This window comes from Aphis gossypii, chromosome 2, assembly GCF_020184175.1.
Source record: "Aphis gossypii isolate Hap1 chromosome 2, ASM2018417v2, whole genome shotgun sequence".
Classification (NCBI taxonomy): Eukaryota; Metazoa; Arthropoda; class Insecta; order Hemiptera; family Aphididae; genus Aphis; species Aphis gossypii.
The window spans coordinates 76,706,509-76,731,076 of NC_065531.1; the positions used below are offsets into that span (position 1 = coordinate 76,706,509).

At 30.0% G+C, this 24,568-nt stretch overlaps 1 protein-coding gene across 1 annotated transcript in view; it reads left to right on the top strand.

The window, feature by feature from the left end:
• LOC114122340 (frizzled-5) overlaps positions 1–24,568 on the top strand; it is a 66,558-nt gene that overhangs the window by 17,651 nt on the left and 24,339 nt on the right. The window contains exon 3 of the mRNA XM_027984970.2: positions 23,236–23,282. The gene's annotated coding sequence lies outside the window, so the exon portion shown is untranslated. The remainder of the gene's footprint in view (positions 1–23,235; positions 23,283–24,568) is intronic.

Here is a 24,568-nt window from a genome sequence, read left to right on the forward strand (position 1 = left end):
AAATCACGCCACCCTATTTTTGAGAATAAAAACATAATAAACAATATTATTGACATGAATAGAAAAAATATTTAAAACTATTCGGCTTATACATTTTGAAGGTATAATAATTTTGAAATTTATGAAACCATATACCATACCTACATAATATAAGACCGCATACATACGGAAATACAGACTATTAGTCAACAGTCAATTTTTCTCATAACAAATATTGATTTTGAATGGTTCATGATTTGTTCTAGGAATGTGATTTATAATAATTATTATGTGCACAATTCGTAAGTCATGAGTGATGATAATCAAATAAATTTGGCACGGACTGAAGAGACAGTATATAATATAATATAATATTATTATTGTTGTATGTATAGGAACGTCTGCTGCAGCGGAGTGCTCGAGATTCCGGGCGTGACGAGAGGCACTTCATGCGCGTCCCGGGCCTTTATTATTTTCTCATATATATATAATATATTATATTGTTATAAACGCGTCTGGCTGAGCGCCAGAGAGAGGTTCGACATACGAGGTCAGGTAGGACATGTAGAACAGTACTAGCTGAGAAATGGTGGCAACAACAATAATAACAATAATACTAACTCATAGTACATAAGAGTATAATTCACCGAGCACATCTATTCCGATTTTCTCCTTAAATTATCGAAAATCTGATTTTTAGATACAATTATCGCACTTATATTAAAATACTATCACATTTATAAATACATAGAACTTAAGGAGTATTCTGTGGTAATACAAATGTCTTTCCTTCGTGCAGAGCATCCCTAGCTTACATTTATTAAAAAAAAAAAAAAGAAATCCAAAAACGATAATTTGAGCAAGTGCATAGTAAAATTATAAAATATTAAAGGATAAAATGGAAATGAAAACACTTTTCGAATCATCTGATATGTATTTAAATAGTGACTACAGTGGAGAATATCGCGCGAGATTCATTGCAACATTTTTGTAGGTAAATCACATAAACATACAATAAAACTTACCCGTTAACTACCTTTTCAAGTATTTTGTATAACATGTTATATCGTTATAATTGCTTAGTTCTATCGAATGAGGATTTTGATTCTTTTGAAAACCAACAATAACGCGTGTCCAATTATTGTATATAATATAATATATATATATTAGTTTGTATGCTGAAAAAAAAATAGAATTCCAATATATTATTATTATACTTGTACGCGCATATTCCTATAATGTGTTATGACAGTGTCGAAAATGTCAACGATTCACGTCGAATGCATCAATATTTTGCGCAACGTATTTTTTTTTTCATCACAGCAATTGATACGTAATAACTTAAAATAATTAATATATTTATATATGGGGGATTTATTCCCTAATATCTTAGTTCACCCACCATTCTTCAATTTTTTTTGTTGAAGGCTTAATGTTTTTTAAATAGTGATATTTAAAGTATCAACTCGATTGTATTATTCCAGACTACTTTGGACGCTAAAATGCTATATGTATGATAATAATAATATATAATAAGTACACACGTTCGGTGTGCGAACGGTGACGCATATACGTTACGATTCAAATCACGTCAACTGCAATTGTAGACGTACAATAGTTTTCGGTTTATACATCAATTTTAATGATTGGCACGCGATGAGCAATTCATATTGCTCCAATTGTAATTACAATTCTATAAGAAATATAACTTATTGTAATACGTTCTGCTGCAATGCAGTTTCCGTGTTCAGTGTGGCTCACCATGTAAATTATTGTTGTGACATTATATAATATGATAAAAAAAAAAATTCACAAATTTATTCTGTCAAAATATAATATTTAAGTTATATCTAACAATTTGCAGTGGGCTCCAGTCCAATTTATAGATTGTCCAACATTACATCGTATTTCTTATATTACGTTTACTATAGCGAAAGGATTGAATTTGAAAAGTATATTTTTTAAATATACTTTATATTATTTTAAATGTTTGATTTTATTGATTTTAAAGATTATTATCTGGAATAATTCAATAAATAATTAAATTATTTTTTCCACGGCGTTTTTAGTTTCCCGCTAAATATAAAAAATAAAAGGTGACAGAGGAGTTAAAGGACCCTCTTGCGTATAATATAAACTAACGTCTTAATTCCGTTCCACACTTGTTAGTTGTTATACAAATAAAGTATAAATCTTATAAATTATAGTATGTGCGTCTACTATGGCTTTAATAAAAGATGTAAACCGTCAACGGTCGAAATTAAAAAAAAAAACTATTTAGGGTAACTTGATACCACAAATTATAATATAGTATACGTTTACAACGCCCCACGCGTGGATGATAAAACGATTTTTTCTCATCTATCCTTGTACAAAACGCTATATATATATAAAAGTGTACGATTTATAACAACAATTCTAGTGTACATTTGTCACCCTCGCGGAACATAATATCTCGAGATTATTGAGGAGTGTAAAAAAAAAAGTAGATAACTTAAGCGTATATGTAATATATAGCTTTTTCCATTATGGAAAAAATAAGTAAACTTTTCTTTTCTTTTTTCTTTATCTTGTACGAGAGACAATTTTTTTTATATAGTTTTTCGATGATTTACTACGTTCTGCCTTTTTTTCTCTATTATTAGTGTACTACATCATATTATATATTATAACAAAAACACCACCCGTACTAACAATCAAATTTATTATGCCATAATATATTACAAACAAAGTCTATTACAATATCGTTTTCTATAACAATAATACCACCTAAATAATCTATTTGCATATTATATATATCATAAAACAAAAACTGACTAAGATATGTATCAATAATTTATACAGCTCAAACCAATGTGTCTAGAAACTTGACATTTTACACAGAAGTCCCTTATATATAAACAGATTGTAAAAAGGAATTTTAGAAAAATCAACCCCTAAAAGGGTAAAAACGATGTTCAAATTAAAATGATAAAAATGTATTTATCATTTATATATAATACTGAGATGGATATTTGTATCATAGATCGGTTCTAGAATCACTTGTCCAATTGTCAAGCAGTTTGATTAATAAATAGACTATAGAGCAAACTTCGGTGTAGGTAGGTTTATATTATATTTTTATAGGCATAGTTTTGAAAATAAAATGGAAATATCCCATGGCGCCATCTGTCCGGGTTTTAAATCAATTTTTGAAAAAATGTCTTTTATACGAAAATATTACTCACTTGCAGGTAGTATTAAAAATATGTGTATTTAAATTGTTTGCTCATTTTCGCGAGTTGAAATACAACTATCACAATTTACTGATGAATTTATTACGCTTAAACCGAAACACGCATCAAATCAAACACTATATGACTGTATTAGCTATGCACCAAGTGTGAATAGTTCGTCTCTTTCGGATTTACTTACAAAGCGAATACATAAGCAACGACTTCTGCGTGAACTGGAACAAACTTGAACTGAAATACACCAAAAATCGTATTTGTTTATTTTTTAGTCGAATAATAAAGCTTTATAGTGTTAAACGCGAATTATAAATTCGTTTGAGAATAAAACGTTCGCTTGTTTGTACAACCACCGCTGTCGGCTTAAAACAATATGTATTTGAAAAAATACGATCATCGGAACTACTATTATTATAACAATAAAAACATGTAGTCGATTAAACATGACAAACATATATATATTATATATATATATAATATATATATATATAATAATATATTCTGCCACAATTTTAGTTCAATTCCACCCATTCTACAGTTAGTTAAAATTATTTAATTCAACTGTTTTCAGTATAATAATTTAATAATACTATGAATATATACATGTTATAACTATATAAACTCGAACGAGTAGGTACAAACTGCAACTCTGCGTGGTAATCCAACGCATCGACGTTGCAACGAACCCATTAGAAACGTCGCAAAGCGCGAAATTTATAATATAGTTATTATTTATTATGGGTACACACGAAAGTCTATATATTATTATTATAACGTTTTACGGCGATTTTTTAGGGCGTAGTGAACAACCCGTCGCACACCGGTGTCATGCCAACATTTAATATATATAATAATATATCCTAATCGTTATTGAGATAATATTTTGTACGCGAGTACAGAGTGGTAGGTATTATTTATTTTTCTTTAGGTCCGTCACACGCTTATTAAATATAATATCCACAAATAATATATAACGTAACAACAATAATGACGTACGTATTATAATAAGCACCGCGACTGTTTACTTCCAAACAATTTCTTCGCGGTTGAGGGGGGTGACAAAAAAATAAAAATAAAAATCTGCACGGTATTTATAATAAGCGTTCGTGCCGATTTGACGTTTTTCGTACCTCTCTAGTCAATACACAATAAAAGACCCCGATATATGTGAAAGCGCATGTGTGTGTGTGTGCATTTTGTACAATCGTCCGCTGCGAACAATGCGCGGCGGTTCTTTTCTTGAAAAAAATTCTGTTTAAAACTCCAACGGCTGGTTATTATTATTATTATTACTATTATTATTATCGCACCGAATACGCATATACCTACGAATAATATGATATAATTGATTGTTATTCGTTTATTTATTTTTCTGGATGGAATTCCATCGGGGCCCACGGTACGAATGCATAATAATAATAATAATAACAATAATAAAAGAACAGTAATAATGCGCGGGGACAGTATTTTTTTTTCCACAAAACATTTTATCCCACATTATTATTTATTTCTTCTCACCTCCGCTGCTGCCGTTTTAAACGTTTAAATCACAACATAATCGAATATTATTCGTACACACATACCTACATAATAATAATGTGCATTATACACAAAGCCGCTAAACGCCTTTTTTAGTATTTATATAGGTCAGCGCATTATTGGTAATAACAATAATGATAAATATTGTATACCTGCATCGCCACCGACGATGTCAAAATAAGTATTATTATTATAAATTATTTGATTCTCGTGCGCGTTTTTATTCAAAAGTATGACATTAGAATTCAATATAAATATTTAATATTAAATTTCATTTTGTTAACAATTATATTTAATGAGCATATTGATAAAATAAAGTGTCTCCTAACTACTAACTACTGCATTATAACTAGAGACGTACCTATTTCAAGATTTGTCACTATATAAGAATAGTTTTTATAACGTCTCTATTATCTCTCAAACCTTAAAAAATCGAATCATCACCAATTATTTTCTTGTATAAAGTTTGTATAAACCTACAAGCACTCAACATTATATAAGTTCATGTCAAATCGTCAAGTTTCTTCCATCATAAAATAATTGTCTAATTTAGAAACTTTGAAATAATAAGTGCATTTTTACAATTTTTTTATTGCAAATTTTCTGGAAACTGCACTACTGGCCACTCACTAGTTATTATTCATTATAATAGGCAATTTTTTTTTTTTTTTAATTAAAAAAAAGTTAGATTTTATCAACTAAAATCTAAAATTATGAATAGTTACAATTTATTATAATCTATTAATCACGAAAAAACCAAAAAAAAAATATTTAATAATAATATTAAAATAATTCAATCAGTATAGGTACTTAGATTTATTTATGTGATTTACCAACAAAAAAATCTTTTACATAATTACTAAATAAAATTAGTGAATAAATAAAGACGATTAAAATTCTCAAGCGATACAGCTGCTACAAAATTGAATATCATCTGTGGCATTGTGAAATATATTGAAAAATACTTTATCATGACAAAAATAAAACAATCTTGATTTTTACATAACTTCAATATGACAAAAAAAATGTTTATATTGTATGTTTATTTAACGAATTACGATTTATGATGATTATAGATTTTACACTCAAAATATGCTGTCATATCTCCCTAAAAAATTTGCCACCCGAGGCAATGATACCCTTTACCACCTAAATAGTAAATACAACCCTGAATATAACTGCATTGCTAACGTACGGTGGCGTATGTACTGAATGAACTCGCTCCTGAATGTATAGTGTGATTCATTTATCGTAAACCGAGCAACATCGTGTTGCATATTTTTATGTCTTAAGAATTTAAATAAAAATACTGTTTAACTATAGAAAAATAAAAATTATACGTGTATGATCTTGATCGTACAATCAACAATTCTTGATATTTCCTGAGCTATTGCTTGATTAACGTTATACAAGAATCACCCTGTATACAACAATATAATATTATTGTGTACTCCAAAGTGAAAAAAAGGACGTTATATCCTCTCGAGGCTTTTCCAAATATCCCGTTTACGGCCTTTCGCACGAAATCTCTTAAATCGCGTACATTATGATAAAAACAAAACACCATCACAGTGTGCAATTTATAGGAAAAAAAATCGTCGAGTGCCGTATTCAATTTAAAATAAGTATAAAATAAAATAAAATATTATTATTTCGTCGCGCGTGAGACAGAAAAAAGTGATAAATATTATATACGTGCGTGAGAAAAGTCGTATGGCAATAATTATTATTTTTGGATCTCACTGGTATGATATTCTTTCTATTATAATTATATTATAAATAGTTTATATATTATGTTATACTTTTCAAGTTACTCAAAACGTCTCGAATATTATATGTATTATCATACGACTTTTATAAAGTTTTGATGACTATATAATATATATATTATATATAATTTCAAATGTCACGGACAAACGTCACATTAATATTACACAAATCGGTAAGGTATATACGATTACGCAACGCACACCTCCGTCGACTACGAGAGGACACATGTGGCGCAAACCCCATGCCGATGTAGTAAGTGCGTGTGCGAAAATCGAATAAAAAGAAAACTATAAATTTCAAATACACGTCTTGAATAATTATTACGATAATAATATTATTATTTTATCGTTGGAATAATATTACTAACGACACGACACATGCGCAAAGTCGCCTTGTCGGGTTTCTTAAAGATTTTTTTATATATATTTACATTATACATTTGAATCGATAAATTATTCCGTGATATTATTGTACATTATTTTATGTATCCGCTTGGACCACGCACGAAATTCATTTTAATTTACACAATTTTCAGTGCACTTTTAATCGTTAGGGTTAACGTTATTGCGATATCACTATATACTAAATTGGTAGACGTGAAGCCTAAATTGGCGAATTGCTCTTTAACGATCAATTTCCGATTCTGATAGCTAAAGTCGTTCTTGGGTTTTTTTTCCGCCCTAAGAAAATCTAATTTACGCTGCACATAATCAATAGTTATTTTTTTGGGAAGTAAGACAGGTATATAAAATAAAGACATTCGTTTTAACGATATAAACCATTGTTTTTGTATAAAAAATTGATAAAAATAACAGCTAATAGAATATCAATTGCACAACATTGATGTTTAATTTAGTATATTTTATATTATATGAAAAATTATGCAAATCGCATAATATCCGAAAACATGAAAATAAAAATATATTATTACATATCAGAACCAAAACATTTAAGACCAAAAATACGACTGGCATTGACAAAGACAAATGCAAAATAATAAAATATATGTGTAAACAAATTCAAAGAATGGATTTTCAGGTAGATGATTTTTTTTTAACAAATCGAAAATGATTTATTTTAACAATTATATTAAATATTTTGATGTATGATTATTTATTGTTAATAAACCGACTCGGAATATTATATTAGCTCAAGTGGTCAACATTATTGACGCACAAAAAAAAAATCCTATCTATAATTATTATCCTTATATGTTAATCTATAATAATATTATTTACATACGAGTGTTTTAATTTTTATTTTTGTGGCTTTTATGTTATAATATAATACGGCAATGATTGGGTTCAGTCTAGAATATCATAATCTGCTTAGATATTTACTTCAAAAAGAAACCGCATCAAATGCATCAGTGGATCTAATCCATATGAAGAACTCGTATTAATGAAATATTAAGCATTGTGCTTCCAAAAATCTATTGATATCATTTTTCTCAATATATTATTTTCGAGATGTCTTTGCGTATTAATATACGAATCATTATAATATTATGTACAATGTCGTTCCCGCTGTATACGTTAGGTACCCCGTTTTCATAACATTATTATATGTTGGACTACCTGTACATGTTATATTACGTGATGCGTTATATTTTTCCGGTGTTACTTATATACTTAAACATACTTATACTTTACACCGTTCTATAAAGGCAAATATTGCTTAAAATATTTACTCATATTTTTTACTTAAAAATCCGCTCTCTGGCGGTACTATGGTTTTATGACTCTATAATATAATATCATATTTTATGTGTGTACATTTTTTACCGAAAATAACTTACTGCGTCTCATAGGTACAGCCAATATCAGTAATGATTGTTAACTTTGAATCCATCAACATTTCAATACTTCCGTTTTCATACATTTTAATACCTGGTACCTATATAATAATATATAAAATACATAAAAATGCTTTTACTCAGTCTTGACGTCAGAATATATTATAATATAGATAGGTAATAATACTGTTAGGTATGTATTTTTTTCATTGCGAAAGTTCAAAATAATATGATATTATTGTATGATATGTAATATTATTATATTGAAAACCACTCGTCACAAAATAATAAAATAATATTAAAAGAACGCTCCGATATAATATATTACTATTGTTTTTTGTGTATAGGCCACGCATAGAACCTACGTAGTACAGTTTTGTTTTTATATAACATGTATGAATTTGAAGGAAAAATAAATATATATTGTATATTCACAGCGCGTGTTTAATCGTCCATGAAGAGAGTTTAACTCGGAATTTAGAATATTGTTTCCCGCAAACATGTAACGTAGTATTACCGTTATATCGAATAAACCCTGACGAGTAGACGCGCATAATATATAATATTTATAAATTATAATATATAATATTATCATGACTTACATTTTCTCCAGTTTGTGAGCGGCCAAGGACTTATAATAATATCGCTTCGAACGAATATAATTTCTCATCACTCGTGAAAAAAGAAACACAATCATATTTTTTCTATTTTTTTTTCCCAGCCGTCCAATTGTAAAAATAAAGGAAAATATAAATTTTCAATCTTCTGCTACGTAACGAAACTTTAATATTCTTTACGCTAAAAACACATTTCGAGGCGACGACCGATATATTTTTTATAAGTATATGCACGCGTGACCAGTGGATTGTTTTATACATAATTATATTGTAGTATTATTGTACAACTTCGAATTCGTATACTAAAACGCATCGCGTAGCGAACATTGTTTGTGTAGCATGCATAGCACACGCCGTATAACTTTTTTGTGTTTATATTTCAATGTTTTCCATGCACGCAAAGTTTTGTAAGTTTATTCGTACACATAATATATATAATATATATAAGTTATGCCACCGCCACCGTTCGGCAATTTGTTTGCAACGCTTGAAAATTAAAATTACAGCCGACACACGCATACGCAGAAATACACAGTATAAGTTCGCCGAGAATAACGAATGTGGTTTTTTTTTGTTTTTAAATGTTTCTAACAAAATGACTTATCGTAATTATTATTATCTTGAGAAAAGAACTCTATGTTATTAACGAATTAAGTCCTGCCTATGTTATAATTTCGTATTTTAAAGTGTGTGAAAAAAAATTATAAACAAATTAAAAAAAAAAAAAAATAAAAAAACAGAAATATTACGCCCCCTATGTTTCACTTTTCGACCTTCGGTTTATCTTCGTATTGACGTTAAAATCTGTCTAAATCCAAATTATGTGGCACCGAGTGCCATAGCGGAATAATACACTGCGTAGAATAAAATAAAACGTTTCAATAATCCTCGACGAAGCACAACATAATGTACAGTATACTACGGCTAAGGGGTTATTCGTTTAAAATATATATAGTCTAAAATCTTCAATTGTACACTACAATATGACGGGTTGTAGTCGATGAAATCGAATGTCATCAAGAGGTCCAAAAGAAGAATAGTTCGAATCGTTGTTTTCTTTTTCATATATGTTATATTTCTATGTGAGCATTATGAGCACAATAAATGTCTGGTCACTTCAGATCCACTCGAATTCGTCACTCCGTTCCGTTTCTATTGTGTTTCGAACCGTGTTTTTAGTACAAAATGTTATATCGTTTGGCCTTTTCAAAAATATTTTCTGCATTGTGTTCGCGATGAATTTTATATTTCACTATTTCCTGTTATTCTTATTCTTCTAAATACGTATTATATAAAAGAGATGGTTCTGACACATCCTTATGTTACATTTCAATTGAGGTGTGCATGCAGGTCATTACAATTCGAAACACCACCACGTAAATCCGTTCCATATTATTATAGAATAAACCACTAAATAGTATTTATTTTGGATGACGAAGACCAATCATGTATCATGTACTTTATTATTTAAAGTCATACATAAATATGTATTTTTATTGTATACGATTATTTCATTATTATTTCATTGTTAAAATAGTAAATGACCGTTTTATTTGCTATAGTAAATTTGTATTTAAATATCCGCTTATCGTTATCATACACTTATATAATTTATATACCAAATAGTTTTTAAATTAATCGAATAGTTAAATTGATTATAAACTTACTTTTAGTGAACCTAAAATAACTCTTTGGGTTTGTGCCCATTATTATCCATCTACACAGTTTATCAACTATTAACTCTTGTAATTTATTTCAAACCATAAAGTAATGTTAATTTTGTTTGACCAACGGCTATATATATATGTATTTTACTACTAAGTTAAACATGATAAAATATATTTGGCTTGGCGAGTATTACAGAGGATATATCTTACGGCACAGCTATACCTACCTATATAGTATAAAGGCTATTCTATATCATTATATTAAGACATTTGTGGGCGTTAACCATTAATGAGGGTAGATACACTCGCATAAAGTGCGCATTAATGTCTCCGGTGGCCGTTGAAAATTCCGAACGAAACTTCCAGCAAGTTTTAAAATTATTTCACTGAACTGACTAAGTTTTCTCTCCGGCAACGTCATCCCGAAGTTACCGGCAACGCGTGTATAACTCATTACATAGATTTGTACTTTTTATCCGTGTAATTTCGACAGTTGTTTTGAAAATTTACTGCACTTAAATTGGGTTTCATATACGAGGAAACTACTTTCAAACACACGATTTTACTATTCGTGTTATTTTTAGTTTTATATCAAGTCTATAAAGTATTTGGTTGAGCTGGGTTCACAACGAATACGTGCCCCTTGTATGAAAATTCTTCGAAGACATACAAACTTTATGTAACAAACATTTACTATGGTACTATGGGGTAGATTATCGAAACTATAAATTATAACTGAATTACTGCAATAGGAAATTGTTATTGTTAAGTTTGAATAGATATAAACTTCGGAATTGTAAACTATATACCAACAACAATTTTAACTTTTGAGAGTATATGATCAATTTAGGTTTCTTGATAAACTGTGTATTTCCTTCAAATTAACCTCATTTGGCTCTCGGTGAACGCGATTTAAACAACATTGTTAAAACAAATATACTTACTTGAAAAATATACGAATACATATATTATATATATATAAGTATACATAATATATAAACAACTTAAAGTTTAAGTTTTATACTCGTTTATAACGAATATTATAATCTTATCGTCGAAGATCGTGTATTTTCAATTACGACAATATAATTACCTAACCGATAAAATATATTAATTAAACAAGTGTGTAATTGGTGAAATTTCACTAATTATTAAAGTTATTGAAATTAAACGTCAATATACTTTAACAATACACTAGAGATCATACGAACATTTGATACTAATACACATTTCTTCAATAACAAATTAACCTCCGCGCGTATGTGTACACCAGTAAGTTGTATCTTAAAAAGATACTACCAAAATATTAAAATTCAATTTTGAAGGATAAGTACAAAATCTTTAACCGTTTTAAATTCAATAAAATATAATGTCGATATTGTTGTACGTACGTCTCAATCTTTAAGCTCATCCGATCAATGTGAAACTTTTGAGGTCTCGAATACTGCAGCGACCGTCCGAAATTGAATCGCGATGCATGTCGGCTTTTGTTCTTCTCTTACAATTACACAAATAAGCTCAACAGTAATCGCTAATCAGCTATCCAAAAACAATCCGTTTACCCGTCTAGATGATTGGAATTACTGTCGAATGAGACGGCGTTTTCCGTGGCATACACTAATACAGTAATATCTATGCGCCATGCGGATATAAAATTGGCTTATATTTTACATACTTCGAAAATTGGATTTCAAATCTGGACGAGAAAACACGAAGAACTAATAGAGTGGATAACTGAGTATATGTACCCTTGTACGATGGTCGATGACTATCAAGGGTGTGTTATTGCTGCAATAATTCACCTATATTTTAATAACGATAATATTTCAATAAAAAAAAATATATTAAATATCACCCTTAGATAATTGCCAGCTGCTTTTAATCATTATTCTATCATTGATCGAAATAGCTTTTTAATAAATCGCGTATCTATGGATCAAAAAACTTCTACCCGTTGGGTTAACTCGCCCGCATATCTATTAATTTTATAACCGACGAGGGTGCATCCACATTTTATAATATGCACTGTAAAAGTATACTAAGCCAGCTCGTGCAGTTATAATATTATCATTAATATTTTTATGCTGTACATAATAACTGTATATACTTAAACACGACCTAGTCCTGGTATATATTATACGAATAATGACGCTTTATAATGACCGAACGGAATCGCAAATGCTGTCGGCGACAACTTCCGAGTAATATTTACGTTATATCAAAAATAATACGAGTGTTATACTTATAATAACGCTATAATATACAAAAATACTTAGACGAGTACAGAGATGAAACTGTTGGGTTTAACTTACGCCTCGAACCTGCTAGCCCCTACCGCCGCTCGACTGCCCCGTTGTGTAACCATCACACCGCCGCCGTCGTGTATACCGTACCTATATTATATAGTAGTGCGATGCGAGTTTATAATAATATCATGTTGTGTTTGTTTTTTCTTTTTATAATATTATATTATCGTTATTATTTTTATTTTAATGGTCGCGGTATACAATATTATTATAACGACCGTTTACGTGCTCACACACGAGCACAAAACAAACCTCTTTGGATGTAAATTAAAAATGCCACCAGCAATGCACATAATATCTAACCAGACCGAAGAGAGGATAAACCTGCGCCTCCACCGCGATCGCCGTACACTCGCGCGTTCATACGTAGGTATATACGTATATAGTTTATATTATATATTACACAGGTACCCGTCGAATCATTATATTTCAGTTACTTGAGTAAATAAAGCCTCGGGTACACGCCCACCCGATGAAAAAAAAAACCCGAATATACGACACACACACACACACACACACACACACAGACACGATTCCCGCCTCGAAGATTCAACGACCGTAATAATATTATAATATTATTTTTAGGTAGGTAGGTGGTATGTAGATTTACGTACGACGTGGGTTGTTCGTGTGCAGAGATATTTTGTTTTTACCAGACGAAAACGACCGCTAATTTATCGGATATCTATCGCGCATAATACGCGTATAACACAACATTATAATAATATTATGATATGATAAATAAACGGTCCGTTTTTTATTCACCTACATGTTCGTCGTCTTGTCGGTTTTTTTTTTCATTATTATTGCCCATTACGATTCTTCTTTCGCCCAATAACACACAATTTAATGGCCGTCGCGCTGCGGCGACCACATACGAATCGATTCCGATTTGCGAGTCCTGCCACTTCGTCGTATACACATACCTAAAACAATACGAAACACATACTAAATCAATATATAAGACTCACAATATATTTTACACATATTATTATTATTAACGGACCCACAACATTATTGTACACACGTAGAGTCTTCACGCGTGTGGGACGCTTGTGATTGTTTATGGTGGTTGCCGGGAGGGCCTGTTGTTAAACACATTAAAAAGGTTAAACGGACTGCTAGAAATTTTTAATTAAACGCCAAAAGTACCATTATAGTATCACTATGCGTTTTATCGTATTATTGCTGTCGTCGACCGTGGCGGTTCGTACGCGAGTCGCGTACACTGCATAATAGTGCATATAGTGCATAATAATATTGTTATATACACGCATGAAGTCAAGCACGCACGGGACAATTATAACGGTGTATATACCTTAGAATGCGATCGGGAAAATTAAAAATTTTTACTCAATTATGAACACTCGATTCGCGTATTATACCACTCGGAGATTTGAAACGACCAGATGGCCAGACGGGAAGCCGAGTAAGTATATAATGATATGTAGGTAAAACACTATAGGTACACACGATAAACGGACCAATTATTTATGTGCGTCTTGTTATCCCGTCCCGACCGGCACGCGAATATTATTATGTTATTATTATATTATATGCACCCGTGCTACGTACACGCGCTTTGCCGACGTCCTACGTCGCAAAAACGGTATATAATAAAACGTTTTATTGACGTGTATATTATTATAGTGTCTATGGTAAAAAGGGTAAAACTGTAATTCCGGTAGGTTCCACCTCCACGCACGGTTATTATTGTTAGTGGTTCTTAACCTGAGAGTTAATGAAAAATTCTCTGGAGTCACAAAAAAAAAAAATGATCCCTTGTCGATGTAATAGATAACAAAATATTATTTTCCTGTCGTTTCGGCCAAAATGTTTTAAAATAATTTATTACATTATATTTGCAAGGTCACTGTGTATCACTTAAAATATATATTTCACTATGTACATATTAATTTTATTCTGCGTCGAAAAGGTTAAGTAACATTTAACGTATAAAATATTACATAAAATGCAATGTTAACGTACGTCTATATATCGTTATTATACGTCACGTGTAGGCTCACGCTATGATTTAGACCACTAAACGATATAGTTTAAAATATAAACTAAAGAAAATTTACCGTCCGTCGTCGCCACCGCCTACTTTGCCGTATTACATATTTATACGACCCATTTGACTGCGACGTATTTACCTTGTTTTACGGTCTCGAAGAAAATAACACTGCAGTGCATTATTAGGTATGCCGCCGTATATTCTATTAAGATATTGTGTATCTACTCACCGGTATGAGAATCACTGTGTGAAAAATAATTACTCTATTAAAATTTGCGGTACGTGTAAGTACGTTTAACTACCTACAGTAAGCGACTTAAGGGCATTGGGTCCTTTTGAAATTTAATATTAATTTCCGTTGTATACGTGTAATGTAGTGTACAACACTATATTATCACGTCAGTATTATGTATGGCCGCAAATGGCGATTCGCTCGTAAGTAAGTATAAAATGCAATGACAAAATGTGCCGTTTAACACGTTTGTGCTCTAAAAGTACATGATATTTATAAAATTGTAATACATTATGGTGTCTGATTGTATACGTAATACCTATTACCTGTCCAGTGCCCACCAAATGGTTTTTATAAAAGTTCGAAAATCCACATGAATAAATGCAATATGCCGACTAAACACTAAATAAAATTTCTTTTTTATTGATCATTAGTATTTGATTCTATGTTTCTGTATCACGTAACATTTTATCTATTTTAAGCATAGAATATATGAAATTTATAACATTTGAAATAATAAATGAAAGAAAAAAAGATAATCTTATAACAAATAATTTAAAAGCGATTAAAGTGATATCTTTTGTCGACAATATCATAGTTTTAAAATTTTATGTCGTTGTGGTTCCGTTTTCAAATTAAAACCATTTGAGTGACAGTCTTTTAGGGGAACTCTTAAACGCATTTTAAAACATAAATCAATTAAACTAGATTAATGTGAGATTTCTAGGTCCTGGACATCATATTAGATATAACCGCAACCACAGATACCATACGTCAACTTTCACGTACATTTTGTTGTAATCTTTTCTCAAACGAATTCTTTTCTGGTATTAATTTTAAAAATAATTTGCGACACATTTCGTTCTCCAATAGTCAGCTAGAGCTCCTATTTAGTAGTTTATGTAATTATCTGTGTGTTGAATTAAACGTAATTAAACCTTTATTTACCATATAATATACGCTGAATAAACGCCTTTTGTTTGACATCAAAATACCTGCAAATCAAACAAAAAAAATAAGTATTTTCAAACTTAAAAAATCACTTTAAAACAAAATTAAATTTCAATTGACACAGTGTATCGTTTCTCGTCAGTTTTGTGTTACAAATGATTACATTCGAGCACCAATTTCTTATTCAGATATATAACAAAAAAACGCAATTACGTCTATAATTCGGATATCTAATTACAAAATAATATTTTTCGAGTTAACTGTATTGAAAAATAACACCGTTCCGTAAATAGGTATTCACATAATAATATGTATTATATATTATATAAAACAATATAAGAGCACTACAATTTGAAATCAAATAAAACTCAACAAGACTTTGAGTAATACGATTCCGGGAAGTTGTCAACGAGACACGCCTTAATTTTAACGTTACGAGTTTCCGACCATTAGACCGCGAATATTTAACTATATATATATATAATATATATAATATTATACATCTTTTGGATGTTATTATTTACATACAATGACACATAAACATCGTGTTTACCATAAAATCGTTATGCCGATCGTTATGTAATTATTTTGTTTTATTTTACCATTATGCATATTAATAGTGTAATTACGGCGTCCTATTTTCTCGTACACTGTAAATACTCCTCAGTACTGCGCAGTACGCGTACTCTTTTTTTAAAATTTAAAATAGCTTTACATAAATCACTGTACACTCGTAGAGTATAATATTTTCTAAACATATTTATTTTTTTCAATTTACCTATATGCGTAAATTATAGGTACCCAACGCGCGCGGTCATTGTTTATCGTCAACCGTGTCCGAAAAAATATCAACCGGACATAAATCGTTATATTGCGACACAGTTGGTCGTCCGTCTTCGGCGCAATATTCACCTCTTCTCGTGTGACGATATATCAATAGCATGTGCGCTTATCCCTTACTCCGCGGACCGTTCATAATTTCACGGCACGGGTATGTGCGTATATATGTTATTATATACTACTTGCGATAACTCTTTCTACACAATACACAAAGGTACCTATATATATGCCTTGCGTATATTATACAATATTTTACTTGTCGGCCATAAATATAACAGTGACCCGACGCGTATATTATAAAATGAAACGCACCGTACAGGAGAAGAATTCCTGTGCTATAGTCGACAGTCAGTCACGATTCCTTGGCCAAACATCAAAGTTGTCGGGTCACATTCTGCACGACCAGCGCGTTAGGTCTACGGAACGTGTAAAACAAACGACATTATAACATATTTCAGTGGCGTCGAAAATAAAAATGAAAAACATTATAGGTACTTAATCATTTTTGATATACACATTTAACGCGTTATCGATCACCCAAATACACATTATGAATAGTATAAGGTGTAAATAATAGCATACAGGCACCTTACAAACGCAATTTTATTTTATTATATTTCGAGAGATGTTCGGTCTTTAAACATCTCAACTTCATTATACATATATATGTATAAAAACGTATAATGAAAATGTTCTTTTATTCCTATTTCACTTTTTTTTTCTCGTAGAAAAATTTAATTTAAGATAGTGCTTTCGTCTAAGTTAATAACAAATAACTTCTCTATATTGATACAACAGAAAACATGAACGACTTAACGCAATATTTGTTCGCAATAAAAAAAAAACAAACTTATATATTATTATAGATTATAGTTATTGACTTTGAGGAGTTTAATAAATTTTAAAATGATCTCTTAAAGATCAACTGCGACTGGTCGGATTATTGAAAACATTATTTTTACGTAGAACCACGATTGATTGTATTTAAGTCGATCGAATGTATTAATTTTTTATATTTGTTCTGAACAACTCCCTTACGTCTGTTTTTTTTACACGGATACAAGTCTGAGAATATTTTATTTAAAAATTTTATATCACAATCTATATATTATACCTAATATAGTGAAGATTAATTTCATATAATACGTATTAATAAATTAGAAAAATATAACGTTTTCTCACGACAAAGCAATAATACCTATTTCTTACAAAATAGTATAATAGCGTGTAATAGGTATTAGTTTACGGCGCCGTGAGACGTTTAATTCGAATCATTAGCTATAGACGATGAATTGAATAATGTGAAATCTGCAATGGGGCTGAACAATACGTATTGTAATCAATTGATCATATTTATGTACGAGAATTGTATTCATCACGATTATAAATGATAATAATATGGTACAGACTGTACGGATTTAGTATTGGTGCGACAATGGCGCTTCGACTAAAGAACAAACCTCGATCGTCAACGGTAAATATGTTTGACTTTTGCGATTTTAACGCATTTTAGTCGTGTTAATAATATCCGAGACGTAAAAACCGCACGACATAACCTGTCGAAAACTCCGAGGTTACCGTGGTTATCGTCGTATTACTGATTGTGTCGCGGCTTTCAAGCTCCGTTTACGGTTTTGGGACGATTACATCGCGTCTGATTTAATATATTATAATATATTATGTTGTATTAAAATTAAGTTTCACGAAACTGTAAGTTCCGTCGTCAAAACCGCACGTGACATAATTTTAAGAAGTGCACTCGTGTAGTACTCGTGTGGTCGACGACCAAACGCGCTGTCTCTCCCTCTGTAGTTCGCGTGTGCATGCGTTCTCGTGTCTCTTTTTCTCCACGTTCACACACACACACGTCAGTGGTTCAGCGTGCGCATTTATTGATCACCTCCTTCCGCCATTCACTCCTCCTTCGTCAACCTCTTCACTTTTCGGCCGGGTGACACTACGGAAGGGTTTGATTGATGCGATGCTGCAACGGGGACAATCCATCCATCAATGGACAATCCCTGAAGCGACAACTCTCTCCGACTCGCGTTTATATAGATCGATGAATTCGAGGTTATATATTATGATCGATCGGGATGGTTACCACAAGCGTATTATTATTCATAACTAAATTATATTATGTTATCAATATCAAACACGCGTGTCTCGTCGGTTTACGATTTTTGTCTTGGCATCTATACGTCTGGACCACCGTCATTGACGACGACGACGATTCATCATCATCATCGTCATATTATTATTCTACGTTCGTCGTACGCTGTCTCCTACCGTTTTTATCAACAAAATCCCATAAAACGTTTTGACCGCCCCGTGTATGCGCAGCCATCACACCGCAGGCAACTATGGTGTCAAAAGCACTTATCAAAAATCAGCTGTCGAGTTAGACCGTTTTAAGATATGCTAGACTAGTGCTTTATATACATAGAGAGACATCAAGATATAATAGTATTAATACGCGTTTCGTTTATATGTACTTATTGCGTATTATATATAATACTATTCTTTCGTTCCTTCGTCGTGAGATTATGCTGTCACTTTGACTAACGATATTGGAATAGAACATTCCATAACATGTTTATTTCATTTTTTTTTCAAATTGATTTTTTATCTATTTTTTAGATGTATATGTATAATAGTATATACACTGTAGATTTGAATAAAAACTAACTGCCACTAAGTGCTATTTCAATAATTAAATATTTATACGTTATAATAATATATTATACTGCTATAATAATCTAATGAATAATGTTGCTGATATTATAATGAAGCAACAACATACTCTTGTAGAAATATATATATATATATATAATATTGAAACTTCTATAGATAACAGAAAATGGACAGGAGTAATAGATTAGTTATTTTTAGGCAAAATTTATGCATTTTATCTTTTAGCTCCAGGCAATTTCATCTTGTACTATACAACAATGATATCACGTCAGAACAAAAAAAAAAGAATGAAAAAGAAACCTTTTTTCTTGTCCTCTCTGATCAGGTTAATCCGATTTATACGAGGGACTTCAGACATCTCAGTCCGAAGATTGATTAAAACACGTCAGATAATAAACCCGGTCGTACAAATACGCTTAATTCTAATCGCAGAAAAGAAATCTGAAGCATTTAGAGGGACCTGAAGAGTATAACTATGAATTGTGACAAAAAAAAAATGTAATATCTCACAAACGCGTTATCTGGAATGACGCAAAATCCTATTATCCCTTTTTCCTCTTTAGAGAACTAACCCCCCAAAAAGGTACGCGCTTTAGATGGAGATAAAATTCCACGCGACCACATATTATACGCATATTCATATATATATATATATGTGTGTGTGTATTTTATATGGGCGCACACAACTATAGTTCGTCGTCCATACGTTCTTTTATCTGTTATTATTATAATCCTCAATGACAGTTCACCGATCGATCTGTCGTTAGAGATAGGTATATAGCATATATTTTATATAATATATATTTACATTCATTCCGGGCTTAAATGCAAGATTATCACTAAATATACTCTGTATATATTTATTCTCTCGGTGCATAAAAAACAACGTAATTTATATTCAAATCCTTTAGATTTAAATTTAACGAAGAGTTATGCGTACCTAATAAACTGCAAGGTGATTTGAATAAATTATGCGACCCGATACGATCTCATCACAATCCATAAGTTTGGTGTTAATTTTTCGTCTTAATTACATTATAAGTTATCAAATTCACTTATTGGTTTATTATTATTAACGTCTTAGTTTTATAATAGGAAAAAATATATAAACATATAACATTATTTTAAATACTTGTGTTTAACTTCACTATACTCATTTTATAATAATTTATTATAGAAACCCCGAGTCACCAAATTTAACAATTTTATATAAGTAATAACTCAGATGGCAATTTAAGTATTATATACCTATATTAATTATTTTACAATAAATAAATTACCATAAACTATAGAATTTCTGAAGAGAATCTGTTAATAAAATCCATCGATAAAACTTATCTTTCACTGTAACATATTAGATGATTTTACATAACAAAGAATGTACTTCAAAGAAAAATGGCATATCTTGTACACTTGTATTTGTATGTGTACTGCTTGCGCACTACGATATTATTTCCAATAGTTACACTAATCGATTCAAATTCTTCTCATATAGACACGAAAATATTTATAATTTTTAATTTTAGCAAAGAAGAGTCATATAGGTACGCGAAAACATGCAAATAATATTATTTTTTTATAGAAAACTTTGAAATAACAATAGTGATTAAAGTTAATGGAACATTAAAAGCTTATAATATAATTTATTTTACCATTAATTACTTTTATTTTATCTAATAAAAAGACATTGATAAAAATAAATATTTAAAACAAAAAAAATTTAATGCATAGTTTCAAATTACCATACGTACCTACATAAACAAAAGAATATAAAGTTATTCAATTTGAAAAAAGAGTATGTTTATAATTCTATTTTTTTTTTTAGATATGAAAATGTAATTTTATAACCCGTATAATAAAATTGTTGAAAGTATAATTATATTTTATAGTAAAAATTGTTTAGTGTTTTTCAAAATTAGAAAAATAAGAGCAGAAGAAAATATTATGTAAATGGAGCTTGATGGAAAAAAAATACGTTTGTTACTTTGGAATTTTGATTGCATAAATATTTATTACTTGAAAAATGTGAATAACAAAATAGGTTGGTTATGTATAAGTATAATATAATATTTATGTATTTAAAATGTTTTATTTAAAAGGTACGCGTAATTCTTTTTATATACTTATATTTTCACCGCATTATTTTATTATTAACTTTATACTTACATATCATCAACAATGACTTATTTATAATGAAAGTTTGTACTACAATACATTGTAATTATGTATACATATTTGATATACAAAAATGCTTATGTGAACTACTGAGGTAGTATACCAATACTTATGATTCAGTGTATAATGGTAAGTTTTCATAATTTTGTTTAAAAAAAAAATCAACCAAAAATGAAAATGATTATGTTTTATAGTTATTATATTTTCATAAGACGTATGGTAACATTATGCAGTTAAGAATTTTATGAAATAAAAAATAAGGGTTGTTGGAACAATTTAAAGCTATAATCTCATGTTGTATACTTGATAAATATATATTTTGATACTTACATATATTTCGTTATTATATTGCATGATCACTACATAGGTGCATAATATATTATCTAGGTAAAAAAATATATATTTTAAAAACCAAAAACACACTGACATTTCTTTATTGAATGCAGACATTTTTTCGCATTATATTATGTAGGTAATGTGTATAATGTATACACTATAAAGACTTCAGGTATGAATGATATATTATATTATGTTTTTAAACGTGGGTATGCCTATATAAATGGATTTCACGATGTATATTTTATACCATTTAAAAGTCCCATTTTATTTTATACAAAATATTCCAATTGACATCGCGCATTTTTAAACATACATAATATAGCTGCTGAGCTTTCATTGAACTGAGACCTTAAGTAACTTTTTTCTTTAAAAAAATTTTAAATAGAATTTCATGTATAAATATGTGTATATTTATGTACACATTTTAACAGATTTAAAAATATTTAAAGAACATTTGAATTTATTATACCTATACGTTATCATTATAATGTTTCAAATATTATTTGATTATATTCTTTAAACCTATCACGAAATTATTGTTTTTAGTATTCAATACTTAAAATCAAATTATAAATAAATAGAATAAAAATGCACGTGTACATGAATAGTAGGTATATGTTTTTAAAATTACATTAGCATTTAACTTATTTTCCATTGTAGAAATATAAATTTCATGAACGAATTTTAAACCAATATAACTTTTATTACGCGTACAAAATACAAATATAATATCTAGACGTAAACAATAATCGTAATACACTAGTTGGAGCGAATGGTTAAAAAAAACATAACATACAAAAAAAATAATACTATTGTATACTCAGTGTATTATGTCTTACGCCATTCAATCCATACTCAAGACTCAAGAGAGACCTGTATAATGTATATATTATATTAATATTTAATACGCGTCAGCATTATCAACAAAAGGCAACATAAATAATACTTAACAGAATTTCAAAAAAATCGACTCTTCAGCAAAATTTATGTAATTGAGCTTAAAATTTAAAAATTTAAAAACATAAACTATAATAATATTATTGTTATAAAATACACTTACCGTAATTTTTGTTTTATTTTTCAGGTTTTCTTTACGGAGACATTTTGAGACGTCTGAATTATAACCAACCTGTAAGTAAATGACAGTTATCATTTTGAATTTTTGTTTATTTTAATTTGTAGATCAACATTTTATAGTAAATGCAATAAGTGTAATAATAAATATACATAATAATTATGATAAAATATGTATAGATGTATAATAATTTTATGGTAAAAATATACGTCATTGTATTGTTACCTATACGCTCTTGTAGAATATCAAAAGCTAATTATTTAAAATTTGTAAATCCGACTGCCTCTTAAAACAGAGATTTCATCGCATGGGTTACTATATTAAATTTATGCAAAAACAGATACGTGACAAATGTATTAATTACAAATACGATTTAAAGTTTATACCTACCTAACTATTGAACTAAAGTGCCTATTAAAATAAATATATACGTATTTAAATAAGATACAATAAAAAGATACAATTTTCATGTAAAAATCGTATTTAATGAATTCGAGAGAATCCGGTCCAATACCAAATTGAGTTTCGGGTGCGACAGCAAACAATTTTACGAGTTTTAAAAACTTAATTTTCATGCGCATAATACTTTTTTTAAATCGCATAGTGAAAAAAAATCTCAACCGGATGCCGCCGTGGCTATAACTGACTCCTGCACGTACAAAATTACGTATACATGTAATATTATTAAAATTAACCTTAAAACTTGATATAGCCTATGTAATATTCCAATATAAGTAGTAACAAAATAGCCAATGGCAGTCACATTAATAGTTGTTTATATTATACACACCGTCTATTGTTTTATTTCTTTCCTCCCGGCGTACAGTTTTTGATGTTGACCAGGACCGCCATCGGACGAAACGGACTCGCCGTGTACAGTACCGCAATATAATACCTATAAAATATACATAATATATTGTAGACAGAGTCGTTCGTGTTCTAAGAAGTCCGTTACTTTCTATTGGTTTTCGAGATACGAAAAAATAAAGTAAAATCAAAAACGTGTTTATTTAGAAACGAAAAATGGTCGTCAGTCGATTTTATAATAGGTTTCGTTTGTGTTTCTCCGCGACATAATAATATTATGAGCGCATATATTATTATTACTTTCAAAATAGCCAGTCCTCGACTCCCCGTCGCATACGACGGTCGGGATCGCGTCCGACGACTGTTATAATATCGTGTAGGTTACGCCTTATCGTGATGGATTAATATAATATTACATATAAATCATACGTCGCGATCGCAATTCTCCGTGAGCAGGGGATGTCCGAGGCCTACACAGTACCTACCTACTTATAATATACAGCAGATCGAAACGATTGAACCGACGGCGAAATAG